This window comes from Apteryx mantelli, chromosome 1 (genome assembly GCF_036417845.1).
Source record: "Apteryx mantelli isolate bAptMan1 chromosome 1, bAptMan1.hap1, whole genome shotgun sequence".
In the NCBI taxonomy this organism is placed as follows: Eukaryota; Metazoa; Chordata; class Aves; order Apterygiformes; family Apterygidae; genus Apteryx; species Apteryx mantelli.
In genome coordinates, this window is record NC_089978.1 from 5,243,127 (window position 1) to 5,267,216 (window position 24,090).

Consider the following 24,090-nt stretch of genomic DNA (forward strand, 5'->3'; position numbering starts at 1 on the left):
GATACTCTGGGATTCAGATACTTAGAGTTTTCTGAATTTAGCCAAATGTCAGCACTCCTTTGTCCCAATAACTTGTTGGATGTTTCAGACAGGGTTCCCAAACAAAAGGAGGGAGAGGTTTTGGGATGTCCATGCACAGCATCAGAACGGGACATAGACCTTTTGTTGCCCAACAGAACTAGGTGCTTCAGAAGGAAACGGGTGAAACGCAGAGCATTTTATTTGCGTTCTAAACACTCAAAGCAGAGAAAGCGCTCCATTTTTTTTCAGGAAAGGATCCATCTTGCCTTGTACTCAGAATAAATTCCTATGGCCCCTTTCCAATAAGGGGGAAAAAAAAGGGTTATTTTCTTACACCTCAAAAGAGTCTCTTGTGTTCTGTGGGAAGAAGCCTGGCACCAGGCCCTAGCCTCAAAGACCAACTCTGTTAAGCAATTGATTTTTAGAGAATCATTTAAGAACCTCATTTTCCTCCACTTCAGGCATACAGCAAAGCGAGTGGTCCTGCTATCGGAGGGCACGGCTTAACGATTTCCTCTTTGTCAGCAGTCCTAGCTAGCACTGATGGCTCTTCCCCCGCCGCGCTCCTCTGCTCCGGAGCCGCCCCCTGCACCGTGCCAGTGCCGCTATTTGTGTGGGTGCGTAACAGAAGGGATCAGAGAACTGATCCACCTGAGACTTTTCCCAGCTGTTTTTCAGCCGGATCAAATCCCTAAATATCAGGGCTGACACAATGCATGGGGAACACAAGGGCATGTGAAACCACAGAAACTAGATCTCAGCTGAGGGACAGTAACTTGTTCTGATGTAACAGCTTAGTTACCTGCAATCGTCCCTCCACCCCTCTAATCTGCTCTAGCAAATACAGACTAATTGGCCTCAGCCTACAGGGAAGAATGTGGAGTTTATGAATGTCTTGAATTATCACATATATGGGGAATACTGATTGCAAGTCTCTAAGTCTTAGTCATCAGACAAGAATTGGAAAAACAAACAAACAAAAAAAAGAGTCCTGTAATCACAATTCTAAAGTTCTTCTGCCAAAGAGCTCACTGAGATGATGTAGCAATGGCAAGCAAAACTGGTGATGGTGGGTCAACATACTATCGCTTGGAGGTTTCTCACCCAGTAAATCAAAAGTCAATCCAGCAAAATTAATGTTGTTACAGTGGTGTGAAGCGATGAAGACTACAGACTATGATTCATCACCGTCCTACATATTGTACAAGCTTGTACGGCTCTGCAAACTGTACATAAAACACTTCCAAATCAGAACTATCTCCTTTTGAGTCCATTTTGTCTAGAGTGGATTAAAGCAGTGGTAAATATGTTTCTGGATGCAAATCTGTGATGCACAATAGTAAATGTTTTCTCTAAATGAACATGCAAAGGCATGTCAGAGTGCAAAGCAGCAAGAATCTTTCGATTCCTCAACTAGTTTTAGGGTGTTTCATTGCCAGAAAACCAAAGTAGCAAAATGATGAAAGGGCTGGAACACCTGACTGGCGGAGAAGAGCAAGGCCTCATTCCTATCTTACCTGTCACTAGGTTAGATGGCATGTAAAACCTACTGCAAATAAAACTAGAACCAGCTCCAAGATATATGCAAGTAATACATTACGTCTAGAACATATCTAACATGAACATGCCTTTCTTACCATGCTGGAGAAACGGTTTAAATCTTGGCCAGTTTACATGAAGGGATTCAACCCAATCCAATTTGCTACGCCTCCCCTACCTCAAATGAGGCCAAATACAGGGATAAGAACCAGGACTGCCATTTTAGCAAACTAAAACTGCTTTGTTCTAGCAAACCTGCCTCTGAATTACATTTGTTCTATCCTAGCAGCATCTGAGGTTTTGTCAATTGAAATCAAAAATCCAGCTTATGCATTTACTGTTTCTGCAAATCCATTTCTCAGTATTTGGCTATATATTTCAGTTGATGAATTCTGGATAAATGCTTAAAGAGTCATACTAGAGATGTTCCCACATGCCACTTGGCCCTCCACCTCTCGTATCAAGAAGCTTACAGTAAAGAATCACAGCATGCGTATGCAGTGCAGATATGACAGTAATTACAACCTGGTACAATTTTTGATGCTTAAATCCTAGATCATTCAGGTGCTCTTTAAGGGTTACTTTCTTGTTGCCCGAGTTATCTAAAGTTGACTGAATACTCAGAGGACTCTCCACGCCATTCAAATTTTAAATGATCTTTTACTGCTTCACTGAAGTCCTGGAATCTGGCAAAACGTCTGGTGATGAATACACTTTTACATTCCAGAGCTCCTTTAGCCAGGAAATTGCCCAGCAACAGCTAAGAGCGCTTAGTACTTTGGTAAGCGGTAAGCAAGCAAGGATGAACACTAGGGAAGCCACAAGTGACTGATTCAGGATGCCCGATGTATCTCTGGATGTCATAAAATACAGATGGGTCCATGGCTTAACAATGAGGTCAGTATTTGATTCATTACCCAAAAGCTGAATCTGAGCACATAAATCTCAGTTTTGAGGCCTACTGCTAATTCAGAGCTTAAAAAGACTGGGGGGGGGGGGGTCACTGGTTTGTGCTATGAGTTTCTGTGGAGCTGCACTGATTCCTGGTTTTGACAGACTGTTGTGGCATTTTCTCCGTGAACTGAAGAGTTCTGTTCCTTGAAAAATTATGACTAGCCACTGGTAACCTTAGATAGAAAACCTATCCAAACGCATAAGCTTTGACTACATCGGGTCAGCCATTGGAACTATGCTAATTCACACCAGGATCTGACCCTTTACATTTTAATCTTACGGTCTGCAAGAGTCTGGGGAGATAAATGAGTACCATGATAGCAATTAGATATTAAAGACAGTATCAGTATGCTCCAAAATTAAGCATTAAGCTAGAGTCAGAATTTCCTCTTTTAATCTCTCAGCTCAGTCTTATCTACACCTCTCTACATCAGAGCTTCCTCTTACCAGCAGTCTGAAAAGCCAATCCCTGTCCCTGTCCCTTTCCAGCCATTTCTTGGAGCATCTAGTCCTACTCCCTCCTCTTCTCCCCTTACCTCCATCATCCCAAACTGTATCTGCTTAACTATTCACCTTTTTTTCCTGAAGTCCCTTCCCTTCTTGATCCCACACAGCCCACATAAGTCAAGGGCAGACAGGCAGTCTAGACACTTCTTTAGTGCCCAAGATCGCTGCTCCATCTTTACTGGAAATCGCAGCCAGCAACCGTGCCGTGTAAAACACACGCATGGCAGCAGGGCTGCAGACAAGGAACAAGGCGCCCAGGGAAGGCTAGAGGGGCACCACCAAGAGGGAGGAAGAAGTGAGGAGGAGCGGGGGGAAGGTCATAAACGTTGCTTTATCGCTTGGGCCTTTGTAGCCGGGAGGAGCTTGCTGACAGCACAGGAAGAGTGGAAGGTAGCACGGTAAAGGCAGGCAAACACCTCAAGCACATGAGAGCGCGCGTTCAGACAACGTACGTTCATACAGCAGTACCTGCAGGAACCACAGCAGGTGTTAAGCCTGCAGGAAGGATTGCTGCCTCCTGTTTGCTGCCAGTGCAAGCAGGTGGGCCTGGGCTGCGAGTCTGCTTGTCAGATCTTTCTCAGATCTCCTCAGGTGACTTGCCCGGCCTCAGTTGTGAACTGGTTCTCTGGATCCCCCCAGAACCATTACTCTAATCTTTTCTCCTCAATATAAAGAATTTAGAACAAAATAACCCAATTTGCCCCCAAATCTAAATTTGCTGCCCAGAACAGTCTGTTTCCAACAGAGAGAAGTCTGTGAGAGACTCTGCCTCTAGGACTCAGCGTAGAGTTTTGAATGGTCTTATATAACACATGCTCAGAAACACTCTTCTTACCTCTGAACGATTTTCTGTTCAGTCTATTCTGTTTATTCTACCAACCAGTGATGTGATAAATCCTTGTCTTTGGGTATCTGGAAGAACACAGTAGAAATCGATTTACAGGTAATTTGAGCTCAATAGCTCCTGCTGAACCAGTTAGAAATCCAGAATAACACTTCTGAAAGTGAAACTAATCCAAATTACCCCAAAATAAATTATTTAAAGAAATGTCCTTTTATCTATAAGTAAGGAGAAATAAAAAAAAGAAAGCTATAACGTCAAGACAACAAGGGAAACAATTCTGAACGAATGTGGTAAAATAGACTGCAGTAAAGGGACTGGCAAACTTTAATGGGCCATCTTATACAGAAAATAATAATAATAAAAAAAATCAATTAGCTTTTCCTCTCTTTATTGATTTTTTTAAAGTACGTCTCTGGAGAGCTTCCACTTCCAGTATCGGGGTAAAAAGGAAGGGGGAGAAAGAAAGCACTAGGCAATGCAAAAATGCAAGAGACCGATCAGACAGGGACTGTTACTCCAGGGCTACTTTATTACTCGGAACCTAACAAAAGAAACTCATTTTTCTACACAGAGAGTCTCGGTTGCATTGGAGGACGCTGTAAACAGAGGGGAGAAAGCCAGAAAGAGCTTGTAACAGTGTAATGGTATCTCAGCGAAGCCTTTTGCCCTTTTTGCCGAGTTTATTCAAACTGAATGACTCTGAGGACCCAATCCTGGTCCAGTTGAAGCCAGTAAGAGAGTTGCCACAGATTTCAGAGCAAACGAAACCGGCCCTTCAGTCGTAACACCTCTGCCAGATTTTGTTTCTCACCCTGCCAAAATGTCATAGCTTGAATCACTTCAGTAGCTTGAGCCGTTTAAAACTGGACTGAACAAAGCCCTAGAGAATAAACTGCAGACAGAAATCTTCCCTGATCTTTCCCCTTATCCCTGTGATTCTGTTTCACTGCGTTACATGAATAGCAACCAGAAACTGCAGAGCACTGACAGACATGAGGTATCCGAGTGTTTTGGATTTGCTTCACAAGCAAGCTGTAAAAATATGAAGCCGCCATCCCTCTTTCCCACCGATTTGCGCTTGTGTCCAACATGAACTAAGCAGATCATATCATGGACAAGAATCAACTGTTTCAGAAAAAAATTAAATAGTAAATTTCAAATGTTTTGTGAAAAATGCACTGAATTAGAGGTATTTTGGGGCATTTTTGAACACCGATGCAGTTAAATCTTGTCACTTTCTCTGCACTGTTAAGTGCAAAGTAAAGGTCTTTAGCAACACAATCTGCACTGACAGAGTGTGTATAGTGTCATAGAAAGCAAGAGAATTCCAAATTATAGAGTAACTGTCTTGCCAAAAAAAAGTTAAGCTGGAGCACCCATTTTGCCTGATTTAAAGAAAAAAAAACAACAACCACCCCCCCGCCCCAGCTTTGATAGTTAATCCAGCAGAGGGAGCTATACCAGGTCGGGGGCAATTTGGCTGGGGACAGTGACACCAGTAATTTAATTCTACTGGATTTATACTGGTTGCTCGTGCTAAAATCAAAATTACGCTGGAGATACAGCTCGCTTCAGGCCTGCCAAGGGAGCTAGCGCTGCAGAATTCCTTTGATATGATGTACACCTCAGCAGCCTCCCAATTGCCGATGAGTCATGGATCGTCCTGCGGGACACGGGAAATCTGAAATTTTAATAAATGAGTTCTGCTGGATAACAGTGTAAATACACATATATGAAACCAGATACATTGTCTTAAACAAGGAGCGTATAAGCTTTCTGTCTCTTCGCATGGTCCTTCCAATTACTTCCTAATGTATACCTGGAGGATCTGCGAAATAACAGCAGACTACCACCTGAGCCTTTGCACTGGGCCACAGAGCACACTGAATGGATCTTGCAAGACTGCCAGGGCAAAACCGTGATTTTGGGAACATGCCATCCACTAATTTTACATTCCTGTAAAGCTGCTTCTGCAATCAGAGATACATTAGGCTGCACTAGCCATGGAAGAATCAGCTCATGTAGGACCTTCATTTTAGGCAAAATGCCTGTAGCGCCATTCTGACTCTGGCAATAATTTCTCTGATGAGCTTTCTGTCCTGAATCTCACCATGTTGTCTGGGTTTGTTAATTAACAGCTTTAGGGCTGGCTATTTTGTTTTTCTTTTTGACATATTTTCTGGGATATAGACAGATTCTTATCAAATTAATCAATTCTTACAAAACAATTCACTTCATGAGCATAAATTAATCACCAAAGAATCCTGCGAGCAGTATTGCAGATGGGGAAAGTGAGGTAAGAGCTCAGTAGCCTCGGGCCACATAGCAGAACTACAGCAGGTTCTTGAATTCGGGAGTTCCCATCTCTCAGTTCTGTCCTCCGATTACATCAGTCCTCTAAAGCACCTCCAAATGCTGACAGTTTTAGCAAACAGAAGCCTAGTGGACCTGACTTACAGTCACTCAAAGATACTCTTCAGCAGGCAGGCAGCCTCCATCCAAAAGCTTTGCAGCTAGTACACAGCAGCCTCAAGGGAAAATGTTTACCTTATTCTCTGTTGATGGTGGCCTTTATCCCACCTAGACAGGAAAATGTAAATGACCATATAGAGAAAAAGGCCTAGAGGCATACGATAAATAATTTTAAAAGAACCATGAAGAAAGTGAGCCGGCTGCTGATACACATGGACTCTGTCTGAAACAGTGTGAGAAAGCTACTTGCTCACACGGAACTGGGGCCGGGAACATTTAAGTTACATGATAGACAAAGGTCTGTTTTGCAATCTGTGTATGACAGATTTTTTTATTTTTGTTTTTTATCTTTTGCACTTATGCCTAGATTTCTGGGAAGAGTACACTTAATAAAGCCATATTCAAGAGGACTGTGCTAAAGTAATTGTTTTTTCCCCTTTAATTTTTAGGTGGTTGCAAAACAAAGAAGCTCTCAGTTCTTTATACTTCACAGGAGAGAATGTACAAAGAACTGCTTAATCTCTTTCAGTTCAGCTCTTTTATTCTCATGAGTATCCAGTTGCAAGGTATCCGTATCAGCCTCTGAATTCTCAGCCGATCCCCAAAGCAAAGAGCATCCAACTGTAAGCTCCCTGTTTTAACATGCCCCTTCAGGACCCACCGGGTTTCGGCATGAGCGTGCAAGGGTTGCTATGCCTAAATCCGCTTGACGTTGGCAGAGAAGCAACATCACAAAATCCAGTAGTACTCATTCCGTTTACGAAATGCAGAGTAAGCACTTTCACAATGCCAGGCTAATATTAACACTGATGTTTGTGATCCAGAAGGGAGCAAGCTACACGACTAAAAGTAGGTCCGTCACCAAGGAAGATTTGAATGCTTCTTGATTGGTTTTCCAAATAATTATTTTATTTGCTTCTAACAGAGACTGGCTTGCAACTCAAGCATGATAGGGCTTTCGTTATCATTGCAAACTGCAATTAAAGGAATCAGATGGCAAGATAAAAATCACATCACAACATCAGCTATGAAAGAATGGTGAAACCAGACAGTGTTAGGGATTCAAATTAATTTTCTCCCATTGTGCCAAGCAGTCTCAAATGCAAAGAGGAAAAAAAGAACAAAAATGTATTTATAGTTAAGGTAATAAATTAACACCTGTATGGTAAATTAATTTGTTAAATTTGCCAATTAAAATGCTAAATTTGGCTCAGTCACTTAGCAACAGCTGCATCAGTTTAAGATGTTACCATCCTGCAGCTGTTAGCAGTCACCTAATGCTGCAGCTCCCATCCCTCTAGCAAAGTCAGCAGGAGGAAATGCGTGCCTGCATTTTGGCTGCTCCTCTCCAAAATCCGGTGTCTTAACTCAGACGCATCTTCATCAACCAGCTAAAAGCTTGGCTTTGTAGTAAGGCAAGGGAAGCCGCAGCACACGTTCATCCTGACGGCTCTGCTGCGAGGCAGTAACCCGCAGCAGAACGGCAGTGCCAGCAGTCGTGTCTTGGACTGCCACAGCAATACTCACTGCAGTGTATCCATCAACGCCCGAAGTCAAGACGGAAGAAGCGTGAATAAGCATGAAAGTGCCCAAGGGAATGCAGACAAGAAAACCTCTACTGAATCTTTGTCACAGCATAAAAACGAAATTTAGGAATTATTAGGCCCAAAAGAGGGAGCGTAAGACTATGCCGCCCAAGGGTTAGAGCACACCCCACTGGAAAGGGAGCTGTAGCGTTGGTCCAAGCTCTCTGGAACTGCAATGCTGCTCCACGCCTGGTTATTTACTTGTTTCCTGATATAAGTGACTAGATTTGCTGCGACATGTGTCCAACTCGATGCGACCCGCTGCGAGGCCAGCACGCTCAGATCACAGCTGCTAAACCATAACCCTCAGCGGATGCAGACAAAGGAACATCCACTCCGAAAATCCTGGGTAGAGTTAAGAGCGATAGAGGAGCTGAACTACTTGCACTTGCCAGGATAGCAACCATTCTGATTAGCAGAAGGAAAATTCAAAGTGCAGGAAACTTTGCCAGCCAGAAAGATCTCACTTTGGCTGGGGATCTGGAGGATCGTGCTTGTGAACCTACACACCTAAGTTCCAGCAGGAAACACTCAAAATTTAGTATTATGATCCTTAGCTACCCCTTTCAGGGAACACTAGTGGAACAAACAAATGACAGAAGTTACCGTCACAGAATGAGAAGCTGCGTGGGCTGCTGCTCATTTTCTTGTTCGAGCGGATTAAAGAAATTGCCGTCTAGAAGTTGCAGCCTCTCCACCTTCACCAAATGCCCTTGACATGGCATAATGACATGCTTAGAGCAGCTCGGGAAGACAGTCTACCACGTACCGCCATTTTACTGTTCATCAGTCTAGAACTCCCTCCAATGCTTGAGCTTTCTTCCCCATGCTGTCCTTTAAAGAGAAGAACTTACCAAAAATCCATAAGAATAACACCGCAGCTTCCTTCCAATCACAATAAAGTTTAGGCTAAGGATGAAGCCTTCATACCACTCACCCACAGGGAAGCAGTTAGTATGCTGGAAATGCTGCTTATTTTACTAATCATAATCATTTCTTCATTGCATTGTCTCTTTTCATGAACAGAAAATACAATCTCTTGAGGACAGAAATCAGCATTTCTGTTTTACATACGCACTGCATGGTCACAAGGGTGCCACCATCTCTGGCTGATGCACTTAAGATTCAAACGCTAAGTGGACAAAACATGCATCCGGCCTCGGCAATATAGTAATTAAGATTTTATTAAATGCACATACATGAAAATTATACCTAAACCACACATATTATACAGACAAGATCAAGGTTTCCAGCTGACGTTTCTACCAGTTTCCAGAACGGTGAGGCCGTGGCCTGTAGGCACCGCCATAAAACTAATCACGAGTAATAACAGTTTGCCGAGCCTGAACTCGCAGCTCCAGCACGACACACGTGCACTTTCCAACTGCCGACTGGTACTCAAGAGAGCAGGAGTTAATTTGCGCTGCTCTCCACTGGGAGCACACCCTCGCATCCAAATGCAGGAAACCCATCCTACGCTGCAAGTACAGCACTCAGTTCTGAAAACTTACAGTAAGAAATGGGCATAACAGATATACCCAGGAAAGAGACCTAATCAGCTGACTAGGCCCGACTCTCCACTGCCCAACATCCCTTGTAGTCATTTATGCCAGGGAGCAGGATACCAACAGTTCATCGCCTTTCTTTAACCTCTATTTTGTTCTGCACCATATATGCACATATATATATTAGAGCTACTAAAAAAACCCCACTATATATGTAGCACTAATTAAACCACTTAAGCTTTTGTTAGCCCATGTAAGAACTGCATGTGGTTCCTTCCTACTATAGAAGATAGCTCTCCTTCAGCAGTCCTCATACATAATAAGTAGACACCAAACAATATTTGTAGGGAAACACGAAAAAGAAGTAAACAGGATGCTATCGCTAAACAACCTCAGATCAGAGATCGCCAATGGCTTATACTTTTTTCTTTTTTTTCTTCCTAAAACTCTGTAAAGATAATGCGATGACTGAAAAGAACAAAATCACAGCAGCAGGCTTTTAAGGCCTGCCCAGTAAGGGAAAATAAATTTAGAAGCATAAACCTAAGTAATTTAAAAAAATAAAGTAGCTCAGCAAGCAACCCTTAGAAACTGTACAGGAAGTTCTCCACTTCCAAAATGCTCCCTTCTTTCAGCTTTCCCGCTTTGTAACAGCACATCTGTTCACAGGTGTTCAAGGTGGGCAGAAACGCAGCTGAAATGAATGCTTTGCATGGTGTGAAGAACACTTCTAGCAGATTCCAACTACAGAACAAGTCCCCTGTCCGGCCACTCACTGTCAAATGAAAGACACTGCTGCTTTGTCTGACAAACTTTGCTGGATTGCTGCCAAAATTTACTTCTCTTTCCAGACTGACCTTTTCCCTCTTGACTATCCCAACCAACCTGCCCTGCCCTGTTCTTCTCCCACTTCAAAGGTAGGGAGGGAGTCATCTAGTCAAAACAACGCAGTCAGATTTTCTGCCTGCCTCCCAGAGTATCTTTTCAAGCACATCTAGATACCGGCTCTATAAAACAGACAGATAAAACTGAGACTAACAGAGAATTTCCTTTCAGATGCACTCTGCAAATGGCATCCCAAATAGGCTCATTAGATCTTGGTCTACTTCATGTAATAACAGAAAACTGACCTTCTGCAGGGTCACACACAGTATATAGAGAGTGCAATTTGCACTCGTCCAGCACTTTCCAGTAGACCATATGCAAGCACTCAGTCACATTGTGCAATCACAGTAAATCCAGCCTATCTGAATCACACAGGCTTCAAAACCCGTGCACTGCCTACACACGTGCAGTGACTGCATCCCCACAGCTGCTAGTCATCAGCCCAGCCGGAGCTTGGTAAACGCAGGATATGGTTCACCCTCTTTGCTGTTTACCTGCGTGTTTTCAGTTAGTCCTTCCTTCACAACCTGCTTGTCTGACCTTGAGAGCGTGTGGTACAAAACCACCAGTTTAACAGGCTTCCTGGACACAATCCAAATATCACAGATAAACAGTCCCAAGTTCCAAATTCCCTACTTATCTCACCATTCTTGTCATAATCTTCATCTCCTGTGTGACTCAGTTTTCTTCGTGGCAGTGTACCAACCACTGAGGTCCTGGGAGATCCCATTTTTCTCGTCAAAGATCATTTATTTTATAAAATAAATATACACCATTGCTCTGACATGATCTATTTCGGTTAACCCCTGTTACTTTTTACCTTATTTCCACTTACCTCTAAGCCCTCCAAATTTGTTGCAAAGCCTCCACTTCTACCAAGGCCAGATTAACGGCTCTGAGAGGCTTACTGGCCTAAGTAACACAGCTGCAGTCTGTTGGCTGATCTGCACAATGGCCAATGAAGAACCAGCACGTCTGAGGTCTCCACACAGATTCAGGCTTTCTTTAAAGCAATTTGCCTTTCCACTTGCGATGCAGTCCCAAAGAAAGTATTACACAGCAGTGAAATCATCGGTGTCAAAGTGTTATTTACACTTTGACTGCAAGAGAACATTTTTGCTAGCTACGCTCACTATTTTTGTTTCCTGTGGTGTCACCTCCAATGGGGGGGGGGGGGGAGGCATTAGGAACATCCACGCTAGCACTTCTTACTTATATAACAAAGTAACCATTTAAAGTGTGATCACTGGCAGTTACTGCAGATCAAAGGAAGGCAGCTGATGAAACCGGAGTTTGTTTGAGAAGGTGAGATAACTTTTCTTCTTTCTTCAGTTGGAATGGAAAGTTTCAATCCTGCAGTTCATCCCCACGTGCCTGCAAACTGAGCCAAATCCCCTCAGCAGTCACAAGTTTGCCCCATGTATTAGACTGGGATCATTGCAGGTATAATTCTACAGACTTCCAGGCGATCAGGCCATGGTAAATTTAACCCACTCATCTATTTTTATTTTAATTAAGCGTCTTACCCAGGCTTTTAGGACACGGTAGAAAATTAAATGGACATTACAACCTCCCTGCAATAAACCAACCAGACAAGTTAAAAGAAGAAGGGGAAGCCAGGGCTGCCAAAAATGAATCGACTTGAACAAAAAGGGGTACCTAGAGACCTGAAGACAGCTAGAGCAGAGGGACGGCAGGCATCCGCGGGGAGCGAGCTCCTCAGACAAGCTGCCTGAACTGAGAAAACCCTGTTCTCCCAGCTCAATCAGATGGGACTGCAGGATGAAGCACTAGACAGCCAGACTGTCCTTGACTGCCTGCCCGAGGAGATGAGGGATGGCCACTGAAGCACTTTCGGGGAAGATGATTCTAGCTGTTTCATGTGTTACAGAACGGAACAGCTTATCTAATGCTGCAAGAAGTGCACAGGAGTCAGAAAGTTTTTCGCAATCACTGTATCGCATGCCCAAATCACTCTGAGCTCTGTGGGGAAAAGAACGGCTATCTCCAAAACCACAAGCATTTACAACAAAACGACAGTCTCCGTTGGCAACACTTAGCCTGCAACGTTCAACCGGGGCGTTCTGACACACATTAGCAGCGCTTAAGGATTTTAAGGATTTTAAAATGTTTTATATTACAAGTTGTTACTAACCATCTTTATTACCACCGAATTGAGAGACCTAACGTGGCAACACAGCATGCTGCAAGTTGTACACAGACAACATTTCTCCTGTTCTGAAAAGCACACAGTCTAAACAGACAAGTCATGGGCTAGGAACTGCTATTTATGTTCCCAAAACAACAATCATACATCTGAGCTTTTTTTCATTGCTCAAATCTAGCCCAAGTCAGTAGTAATTGAAAAATCTGGGCTTCTGACAGCTATTCAGTGCTGTGGCTGCAGAGCCTGACAACACTTGCCGATGGTTTCCAGATTCTACCTCAATACGAACAATAAACAACATTAATGTTCTTCTGGCATGCTTTTTGTGTGTTTAATTGATGAAATTTGCCATTTAAGCATTTAAAAGACAGAAAATGCCAAAATGAATGTCAGCTGCATCACCTTAATCAATGCCCTTTGCATATATACACACACTTTACAGGAGTTTTTAATTATCTGAGTGGGTGCTATTTTTCCACAGATCCCTGCTCGCTCATTTGGTTCACAAAATGAGCAGCATTCACGCAAGGCAAGATTTGTGCCACTTATCTTTATGCACCAAATTTAGGTAATTTGAATCTTAAATAAGCTGAATCTCCTTTTGAAATAACAGATCTCACTGTGCTGAATGTACAAGCAGACTATAATTTAGATATCTCAGGAAGGCAATAGGAAGCCACCCTTTAATGTCATAGTGGCTCTTTTTTTTTCCTCCTTATTTCACACATGCGTTATTTACAGTTAAGCTGGCCAAACCTGAAGAAAATACTGATTTATTCTATAGTTTTCTATGATTTTCATTACAGTAGTACTTCAGCACTTCCTTCGTAATTTGTTTTTACAACACCCTACAAGAGGGGAAGTATTATCTCCAGTCCTAAACGGAACAGTTCTTGTTCATGCAGTTTCTCACTTCCCATCCATCCTGTCATTTCTTTTTTGTTTGTCCAATATAGTCATCCCCACGCACACCAGACTTTTTCGGTAAATCTGTCTTTACTCCCCCACAGCCAGCCCCAACATCTTCGTAAGGCCAGTCCTAGTTTCCTGTTCACATCCCCTCTTCTCCCACCATCTTCGCACTCAGTCTCTGTCATTCTCCCCACCCACTGTTTTATTTTACTGCTGAAGTTCAGTACATCTACTCAGAACACGAGAAGTGAGTTTTTTTTTTTTTTGGTCAAAGGCTTCAGACCTGGCCAAATTTAGGTCAATTTTCACAGGTGTAGGAGGGACACTCCTGACACGCAGGCCATCCTCTTGCCAAACTGAAAAACACAGAAGCATCCGAGCTTTTCAGATAAGTCACTGCCACTATTTTAACACTGAAAAACAACCTGTTCTCCTTTCATTCTGGGAAACAGTTGAGCTGCTCTGGTTGAAATTTTGGGTGGAGGGAGGAGAGTTGGGAGAGTCAGTCCACAACAGACGCTTGGCTGAAAAACACTTCTCTGAAGCCTCAAAATTTTTTAAATTTATAAGCCACTAAAAGCAGGGTCTTTTAACTGGAATTGCCTAGCCATCTAAAAAAAAGGCACTTCTACAAGGTTCACCTACAATTAGAGCTAATTAAAACTAAATAGGTAGCCTCAAACAGAGGCCACATTACAACTGGTCAAGTGAAAATAAATGTTTATTGCAAATGATTCTTTTTTTTCCACGGTCTCTGTATAAGCAAAGGATTTGGAGGATACAGAGTCTCTACCTTTTTTTCTCCTCATCAGCTGTGATCTCACCGCTAAGACCTGAGTCACATTTTGGAAGAAATTTGCAAAGTTATGGTCTACTGACTTCTGACTGAAGTTCACTAGATTCATCTTAGACTGTAAACACTACGGGAAGGAGCTACATTTTCACATGTGCCTGCTGAATACATAGCCCAAAGGGATCCACGCAGCTAATTATTAAATGTTTTGAATGCCTCGTATCCTTTAGCATACAAAGGCTATGCCTTTTTTCCTTACTTTTTTTTTTTTTTTTAAATCAGAACCAGCAGCATTCGTTTTCTGTGTAGTGTTACCAAGTCTATTTCCTTCATACGTTTTAAGGTGATGTCTAGGAATTTTAAGTATTTATTATCCTTGATATTGGTGGTTTATCGGTTTGAGATTGTGGAACTGAACAAAAATACTGACTCAGAACCTTACAATACCAATGTGGTTTTTTTTGGTAAAGTCCTATCTCATAAATAAGATCAGATTCTGTCCCATTAAGGTGTTCTTACTTATGAAAGAAAGCATGCATCTTTCTTCCTTTGCTGAGGCAACCTTCAAATTCAGTTTTGTTCCAACATGCGAGCCAGTTTTCCCATATCCTAGCTCTGTCTGATTTTACTTTTGGGGGACTGGACTAATGATTCTGCCTAGAGCAGACCAAGAGAGACGTGGCATTACTGAGATCCTCTTTTTGAAATCATCCACCTCAGATTAATTATAACCCACTGTTCCCATTTGTATCTGTTGCCTAGACAAATCCTGCAGTGTCCATTTTGAATTGGAACAACCTAGTAAACCCTGATACAATTAGTAATTTGACTTTTGTTTTCCTTTAAGATGTAAACCCCCCCCCCCTTTTTTTTTTTCTTTTTTAAACTGTGACTCTGGGAACATAACTGATAACAAGACTGGAAAGGAAGTCCTGAATCATGAATGTGCGTTCCTTGCAACTAGAAGCATCAGAATCCAAGCTTAAAATTAATTTGTTTTTGTTTTCGAAATCTTCTCCTACTTTGCATTTTACACATAGGTCTTTCCATTCATTCTTGTGTCAACATCGTCTTTCCTCTTAAACAGGTCCTCTCTCTGCTGAGCATTGGCTTCCTCCGTGAATTTTGAGATGGCAGCCAGCGGTATTTTAAGATTTCATTTGCTTTTGTATGGCAAATGCCTTCATATGACCATATGCTGGTCCATGGTACACAAGCAACTGATGACTTCACCTAGATCTTTTACCTCATCTCTTTCCGCAAATTGACAGTCTCCTCCCTTTTATCTTTTTTTTTTTAATTAGTCCCCAGTACCTGACTTTGCAATTCACACTATCAAACTTCATCCAATTTCTATTACTCCAGTGTTCAAGGTTATGCACTTCTTCCTATAGGATGTTCCAATCCTCTTTTGTTTTGATGTTGCCTTTCAATTTTATGTCATCAGTAAATGTAATTAGCAAGTTCTGTCTTGCCTGGGTTTCAGAGCTATTAGCCCTGAAAATAATATTATTTTTTTGTTTTCATTTGTTTGACTTGTATTGTATTACTGCACTCTGGCTTTGCTACAAATGTGTGACAAGACTATAACCACATAAATCTAATAAAAAAAAAGTGCTTATCTAAGTAGCACAGTTGTTACTGCTCCTGTCACTTTTTCTATCACAGGCTTTCTATCAACTCGTAATTGTTCAGGGTTACTTAGCCACTAGGCAGACTGGGAAATTGTGATGACACTCTCGTTCAATTCCTCAATCATATCCCAACCAAAATGAAACAATCTCATTTGTTAAGTTCAGCAATATCACCCGCTGAGAAGAAAGGCAGCTGTTCATGTTTCTCAGAACTAATTTTTCCAAGCTTCCTGGAAACTAAATTCAGTCACAGACTGAATTGTTTTTTGAAATCCTGAGGGCTAGAACTCAGAGAAGGTGGGAGAAGTGAGCATTGAACAAAACTGAACAAAAGCTTCAATTCTGGGAAACTAGTGGTATTACAGAAAATTAGTAATTGTCTCCAGTTAAGATACTGGCTGAATTTGATGCCAAAGCAACCTTTGTTTAAAGGTGACATGGAAATTCAGTCTTCAGAAATTTTAACACTTCATCTCACAATAGGCTAAAACTCACATAAAGAGATAGAAACGAAGAATAATTGAGAAGTGGTAGGCTTGAGAGCGAAGGTTTTGTTCAAAGGTCTGGCGTCTCAATGCTGTCCTACAAGTTACCTCTTATTATCTGTCTTCAAGGATGACGCCTAAAAACTTACTGAGACAAGAAAGTCTCTTGATACTCAATGACTTCATCTTACCCTCACGATAACTTTCAAAGCTCTGGTTGACTCAGCTGGATCAAACTTGAGTCCAGCATGTCCAGAGCAAGTAGCAAAGCTATTTCTCACTTTTAAGGCCAAGAATACCCAAGCAGCAGCAGCTGGAGGTAGGAAACAATGAACCAAATCACACTCACTACCCAGTCACCTAGGCACAAACTGTGCTCTCCATACACCATCAGCTGGGTTACGCTTTCTGATATCGCAATTCTCAGGTTTACCAATAACATGAAGTGGCTGGAGGAAGCATCGGGGTAGTGGGGGAGCGATTGGTTCCATACCTACTTTGATCATGGTACAAACTTGGGAGTCAAGAGGCCTAGATGCTACTTAATTCCTCAACGTAATTCACAGTCTTCCTGTGATTCTGGGCAAAACATTTTAAGTATCTATGGATGTACTAACCAGTAAAATGAGTAATTTTCTACTGCATCTCATAAGAGTGCTATGAAACATACTTTCAATGTTTGCAAAATGTTCCAAGATCATTGTTATTAACAGTCCTTTGTATTACAGTGGGGTTACAGACACCCAAGTGTTTACATTGTAAACACTTAAACAGACACGTAGAAGGATGCAGGCAAGCAGCACAGAGATCAAACTAAGATCACAACAAAAGTTAATAATACAAAAAGGATTAGACTGCACATCTCCTAACTTACACACCAACACTTCAGCTACTAGGTTACCTCATCCCTCACAACTGAATTAGGACTATTATATAGAAAGCACTCTACTCAACACCTCCTTTTACACTGGAAAAAATATATACATTTAGGTATAAAATAAAAACAAGCAAAAGATGTGGTAATCCCCAGCAGAAGAAGTACCATATCTGTTTGAGCAAAATGAAAGAAATGCAGTTGTGTTAATAAAGCTTTAATCTCATTAAACTTTCAAAGCAATTATGTGAATGTAATGATAAACAGGCAGGAGATGTCTCTTCACACTAGAAGCAGCAACTACACTACCATAAACTTCTGCCACGGGGAGCCACTCACTCAAATTGATCCTCATCTCCATGGTGTTGAAGTTTTCCTTTGCCTCAACTTCATGGCATTAGAGGCTGAAAAAGAACAGAAGTACCTTCTCAACAGGGAATCCAGCAAAGACAAGCTTAGAAAACACTCTCTCTACGGGAAACCACAAAGAACATGGGCATGGTACAGCTCAAACAGAAGATGTAAACATAAACCAGACAAAAATCAGAGTCTGGTTCCTTTCCTCACTTCCACATTCTTTCCTTTGGCATTGGAGACAGACAACATCAGAGCCAGCTAAAAGTTGTGATCAATGCCTTTGTAAGTGTTTCTTCACTCACCTTTGGTCAAGCTTGCTGCTGCAGCCGTCTACTTCGAACCGTTCTGAGATGATGTGTTGCCTTTTTTCTCTTAAAATCTTTCATCACCTGTTCATAAAGAAAAGGAGAGCTCCCATTTGCCTTCTGAACTACTGCTATTGTACTTTTGAGGCTCCAAGCAACATATGAGTCATTAGCACCGTAACAATTGGGAGAGAGAACAAAAGAACTCGATTCTTTCCCACAAAGAAGTTTCTGGCACACTTGATATCATGTTATTTGATAAATTCTTTCATATTTGTCAAGGGAATGTGATGTCTGGTACCAGGTTCAGAAGGGCACTTGGCAGTTAGACGTCTACATCAGTGAGTTGATTTATATTAGAACATACAGTTTACCTCCAATTAAACATTAATTCAGTAGCTACTTAGCCTGGGCCAAAACTTCGCTTTGCTAGCAAGCGCAAAAGGAAACACTAATACGAGCCCCTGTGCCCACACAATACAGTGAACGCTACTCACAACCCAGACCAGTGAGAACAATTGCAAAAACGAATATGAATAAAGTTGAAAAGTTTTCACAGGGTTTAAGTTTACTACTAAAAGCAAGACAGCGTGCTAAAAGACTGCTGCACTCCAAGTCATCTAAGTAAGCTCAGCAAAACACAAATGTGTATTTAAATATATTGTAATGCTACAACAGAGTCCCTCTTGACTTTCTTTCCCAGCTTGAAACCAAGTTTATACAAAAAACACTAATATGAGCCTCTCTAACCCAGTGGCAATTTATTTGTTGGTTTTGCTCCATGGCACTTTACAGAGTCAGAGAAAGCTGATCATCAGTAACAGCAATTGGAATCCATTATTGCAGCCTTCTTTCCAAGTTTAACAGAACATTGCATTTTGCTTTTACATAATTATTTTTTCTCAGAAACACCCACAGGTAAAAAGATAACACAGCAACTTTTTTTTTTTTTTTTTTGATCTACAGGACTGTGCATAATAAACAGAAACACAGAATTCAGTCTAAAAGTTGTTTTGGGTACTGCTGTTTTAAACAGACTTGAAGTCTAGTCATTTTACCTCAGGGCATTCTACCAGTTTTTCAGCATTTACAATTGCTTATAAATACGGTTCTAAAGTTATCTTACATAACTAAGTAAAGTATAATTGAATGTAAGCAAATAATAAAAATGTTCACACTGATCTCCTTATCATTTCAGGATGTCTTAATAATTCTGTCAGGTAGAACTTTTTTTTTTTTTAATACTAAAATAGAATTTCAAATTGATAGTACGCTTGCAGGAGCAGCAAGCTACTTAAAAGGAAACAGAAAAAGGGATACATAGAGCACTGCAGAATTACTACAGACATACCTGAAGAAATATCATTAGCAAATAGTCTTTTTAGGTCTAGTGAGTAGGCATGCTACTTGTATAACTACCTGCATTTAAATGCATATATAGTTTAAGACAGGTGTAAACTAGTTGACCACAACAGCATGGAAAGTTATGGCAAGTAATCCTGAAGAAAGCATTTGGGTTTTAGGTCTATTACCAGTAAAGAGTCAGAAGAAAACTACCCTAAAGGCCTAGCTCATTTTTGCAAGCCTGGAATTTGGAAAAATATTTTGAAAGTTTTCAATTGGACCTGATGGTAATGACAAGAGATAATAAACACTGAATTATACCATACCACTTCATGGAATCCTTGTTCAATATAGGGCCACATTTTAATGCAAGCAGTTCTACTCTTGAACAAGCTTCAGACAGATGGAAAGCAACACAGAGCAAACAAAAGATGAAGGACTACACACTGTGCAATTTATGTTAGCAGTTGCCACTTTACTATCACAAATGGGGCTGTGGCAGCTAACACCAAAGCTGAAGAACGGCAAAGCTAAAGACTGTTTTGTATTATGCAACTCACATCAGTCACATATAGCTACCATATTTCTAAAACTTTAGACCAGTGAGACTTTAGATGGAGTTCCCAACAAAACCTTCACTCTAAACAGGATGCAACTTTAAACAGAATTTTCACAGCTATTTAGAAACATTAAAATTCACAGCACAAAATCTGTTCCTTTGCAAGTATGTCAATTATGTTGACATGTCATATATCTGGATGCCAATTAACTGAAGTTGTCTAAATTAGGATTAATGGGCCCCAACCTGTATGTTTATACATCATATGCAGATGGCTAGGAATTGTCATTGACTAAGGTTAAGCCTTTTGACACATTTCTGTAATAAAACATAAGCAAAATACACATTGCCGTGGAAGTAAGGGGATTTTTGAATCTTTATTAAACCCCTACTAAATTCAGCATAATTAACCTCCTTCTTCCCTAGAAAAAAAGGTAGCATTCCCTTGGAAAATAATACTAATGTATTACTGATTTTGAGATCTACATATTAACCTTCTACTACAAATATACATTTGTGATGAGACATTCCTGTTCTGTATGCACTTTATCAGAGTAAACTCAGCCAGCTGCAGCTGTGAACTGCTTATTTCAGTATATCTATGAAAATGTTGTTAGCTTTCCTCACCCTTTCTAAACTCCTTCTCACAATTTTAGGAAAAATTATTTAAAACACCATAAACTGCTGATGAGTGAGACACAGATGGATATAATAATCTCCAATTCCCATAGCCGAGGATTCATTCCCTCTTACTTTAAATGCAGAGTAGCATGCAAAATAACACATCAGCCTCTTGAGAAATGGCCAGTAACTCCATGAAATGCAGATTATAGTTTAATAGAAGTTTCTGTAGCACAGACACTGTGCACAGCCACTGACATGACAGATGCCCTATATATAACTAAGAAAGAAATATTATGCACCATTTAAGACTGCAGCATTCAACTAGAACAGGATTTTGTCTCATTATATTCCAGAAAAATCAAACCTTGTAAGAGGTCCTAAAACCCTTACTAGCTCTGTTCAGTAGATATTTCTCCAAAATACCCACATTTATGAGTGGGGCTCTCAAAAAAGCCCCCAGAAATTGGCTTAAAAAGCAAGAGCCTTAAAAAAAAAAAAAAAAAAAAAAAAAAGGAGATTTTTCTTCTTTGCCTTTAGCTTTATTTTTGTTTTAGTCTTTTGGGATTATGCATATTAGCCCATCTTCAAAACCAGGAGAGTTAGATCCTTCTATTTTCAAACAGAACCTGACAAACAAATATAATAATTTGATTTCAGGATCTTGGTCTTAAGGGGAAGGAAAAAAAAATTAAACATTTGTAGGGCTCATAAGAAAATCAAGAGCATTGGCAGCATCAGATAAGGCAAGGCAATCTTTTGCAAACAAGCCCTGCCTTCAAATCATCATTTACTTAAAAGCAATCCATTTTCACTCTAGGCATATTCAAAATTTTCTTTTAAAATGCTAACTCTGCACACACTACTGTAGTAGTAAGAGGTAAATTTCTACAGAAAAATATCTATTTTTGTATCATGTTGAAAGCTAGGGCTATTACTATGGGATATAATATTTTTTATTTATATTAAAGCAATTTATCTATCTTGTTGCATCAGAGATTATGAAGAAAAGGTCAGGGACAGATTTGGAGACTTCCTTCCTCCATGACTCACTTAATGTGTCAAGTAATGTTTCTTGTTATACTTTTAGAAAAAAAGTGACTCCCATCAAAGCTAACAGCACAATCAGAAAACAAATAAAATCATAGTACTGGTTTAATATGCAGAGCTGCCAAGCATGACTGAAGAACCAACGAGCCTTCTGGCCCTTTGGTACAAAGCAGCAACCTTTGCCAGCAGAGGGGAAATACTTGGGGTAACACCCCTTCACTTGCTGCCGCTAAACCCAGTAGGGTTTAGAAACCCAGACTTGCAGTTTGAGCGGCTGCGCCTAGTCACTACGATTATATCCACATTAGTAAATTAAACATGCCTGGAACCAGTCTCTGACCCTGAGGCCAACGGGCACAGGACACCCCACATCCCTTCTATTAAAGCCTCCAAAAGATGGTGACAGCGGTGACAGCATACAACCCGGCTCTTTCCTCCCGCCCACACACCAGGATTACTGCCCCCACAGGCGCAGTGGAGCTTGCAAGTTGTCTTTGGTGCAAAGTCTGGCAGCTTCCTTCAACTGCAGTGAAAAGCAGCTGGAAAGGGGAAATGTCCTAAACCACCACAGCTATTTTCTAAAAAAAGGCTGTGCTGAAGCCTTGAGTTTGCCAGGGCCCGCGCTCAGCAAGGTTGTTCTGTTTGAAGTATTATGACTACTTTTAGCTCCTGTATCTAATCAATTTCCAGCAAAGTTTTAAATATCAGTGGAAGGAGCCCTACCAATTTGGGGAGAAAACAACTAAACCACAACAGCTAAAACGGGGGGCACACACACTCCCTGCTATGTAGTTAGCTGAACTGCAGATTCAGCACTTCTGCAATTAGTGGTTGGGAGCATTTGCCAGCATCTTGCAGCATTATAATGCCCAATTTCACCCCTGCAAACCCATCCAAGAGTTTTTAATATGTTGATACCCTGAATGACTCACCTCCCGTAGGAAAAGGAAACAGATCGGGGAATTCTAGAAAGGAAGGGAACTGTGGCCATACGCAGAGCCGGGAACAGTTAACCACATAATAACTACGGAAAGAGCAGAAAGTCAGGGGGGCTGGGCAGAAGGGGAAAGTAGGAATGTACACAAATGCTGGTATAGGAGAGAAAATACAAGCACTGATATGCAGGGTAGGGAAAAATGGGAGAAAAGGACTCTGAAATGGAGAGAAATAGGAGAAAAGGGATACTACATACCTCCTGGTGTGGAGCAGGCAGGAGCATGAGGGAATCAATCAGGTACACACAGGAGAGGAGAGAGCAGACACAGGGAAGACCTGGATTGAGACAGGGAGCCAGTGGTGCTACAAGCAGGAAGAAACTGATGCACTCAACTCAGTCTACAGAAACTATGAGATGTTGTAAAATGAACTTTAAAAGACATCCCAGGCTTGAACATGCCTTTTTTTTTTTTTAAACAAATTACAGATTTAAGGGCTTGCACTTGTATCCAAAAAAACCCATGTTCTCACCTATCCACGGCAAACACACAAAATAAAGCTGCTATAGGAGCACACCAAAAGCAATTGTTTGGAATGACGCTACCATCTGGTGGTCAAAAAAAAAAAAGCAGTTATGAATATGCCATGAAGGTATATTTGGAGTTGGCCCTTTAGGTAACTGTGGCTTTTCTGACTCCTTATTCATGTAATTGGCACCAACTACACTGAAAAGAACAGAATGAATTGCAACCCAGACTTCAGGAAGCCACCTGATGAGTTCATGTTTTTAAATGACACATTCATGACTGGTCATAAGCACAAGTAACTGTCTGAGGCTCTGAAACAGACTGCCAGTGATTTTTACATTCTCCGGCAACTTGAAAGGATAGGGACACCACACTGGCTACATTTAGCTATATAATAAAAGGAAGTAACACAAAACTAAATTCCCAAATCATTCCCAGATAAAAAGTAAGGCTATTCCCACCAATTTTCTGCTTATCCCTTTGAAAATAAGCTCTTCAGGGCCAACATTCACTCTTAGTGCATGGAGGAGAGTCCCTAGACTCCAGTCATTAGATGTTACTTTAATACAAGTATTTAATAAAAGCTACAATATTATCTGCAGAAAGGAAAAGTGAAAGATAATTTTTCCAAGTCAGATGATGTATAATAGTCCCTGTTGACCACAGCCATACTCATATATGTTATCACCAGCACCTTCAAAACTGAGTGCATAAAGCTGTGGTCATAGCAGAAAAGAAGAGCTTACATATGCATTAAAAAACAGCTTGGAGTTATAGCCTCCTTTCTTTAACCAGGCCCACGTATTCCTACTCTCTCCTTTCTAATACTGAAAGTAGGGTGTAAATACGGAGGGATATGGAATTACTGGTATGAAGGCAGTAATGTGTGGGGGACCTTCAAGTACCAAACTGGGAGCCTGCAGGAACTACGACAACAGAGAACAGAAAAACGAAATAAGACAACTGGAGATTATTGTGGTGGGGGCATCCATAAAAAAAAAAAGCTGGAGTTCCTACAACAATGAGTATAGATGACATAGGACACAAAGCTATAGAAAACCAGGCTTCATTAATTCAGCTGCTCAAAAAACTTGTTCTCACACATCTGTGTCCAGAGCATAAGGAAGAAAATATTTTAAAGTTGAGGAGGGAAGCTTTGATATAGACTGCAGTGGTATGATTTTTCAGATGCTGGTATTTCTCTGTTTTTTAG

General features: G+C 41.0%; 1 long non-coding RNA gene across 1 annotated transcript; it reads right to left on the bottom strand.

Moving 5' to 3' along the window:
- Nucleotides 1-17,481: 17,481 nt before the first annotated feature.
- LOC106495375 (uncharacterized) lies at nucleotides 17,482-22,688 on the bottom strand. The gene is made up of 3 exons (XR_001294427.2): nucleotides 22,607-22,688; nucleotides 17,838-17,924; nucleotides 17,482-17,582 (listed from the first exon to the last, which is right to left on the bottom strand). It is a non-coding gene; the product is annotated as an uncharacterized lncRNA (long non-coding RNA).
- Nucleotides 22,689-24,090: the final 1,402 nt, after the last annotated feature.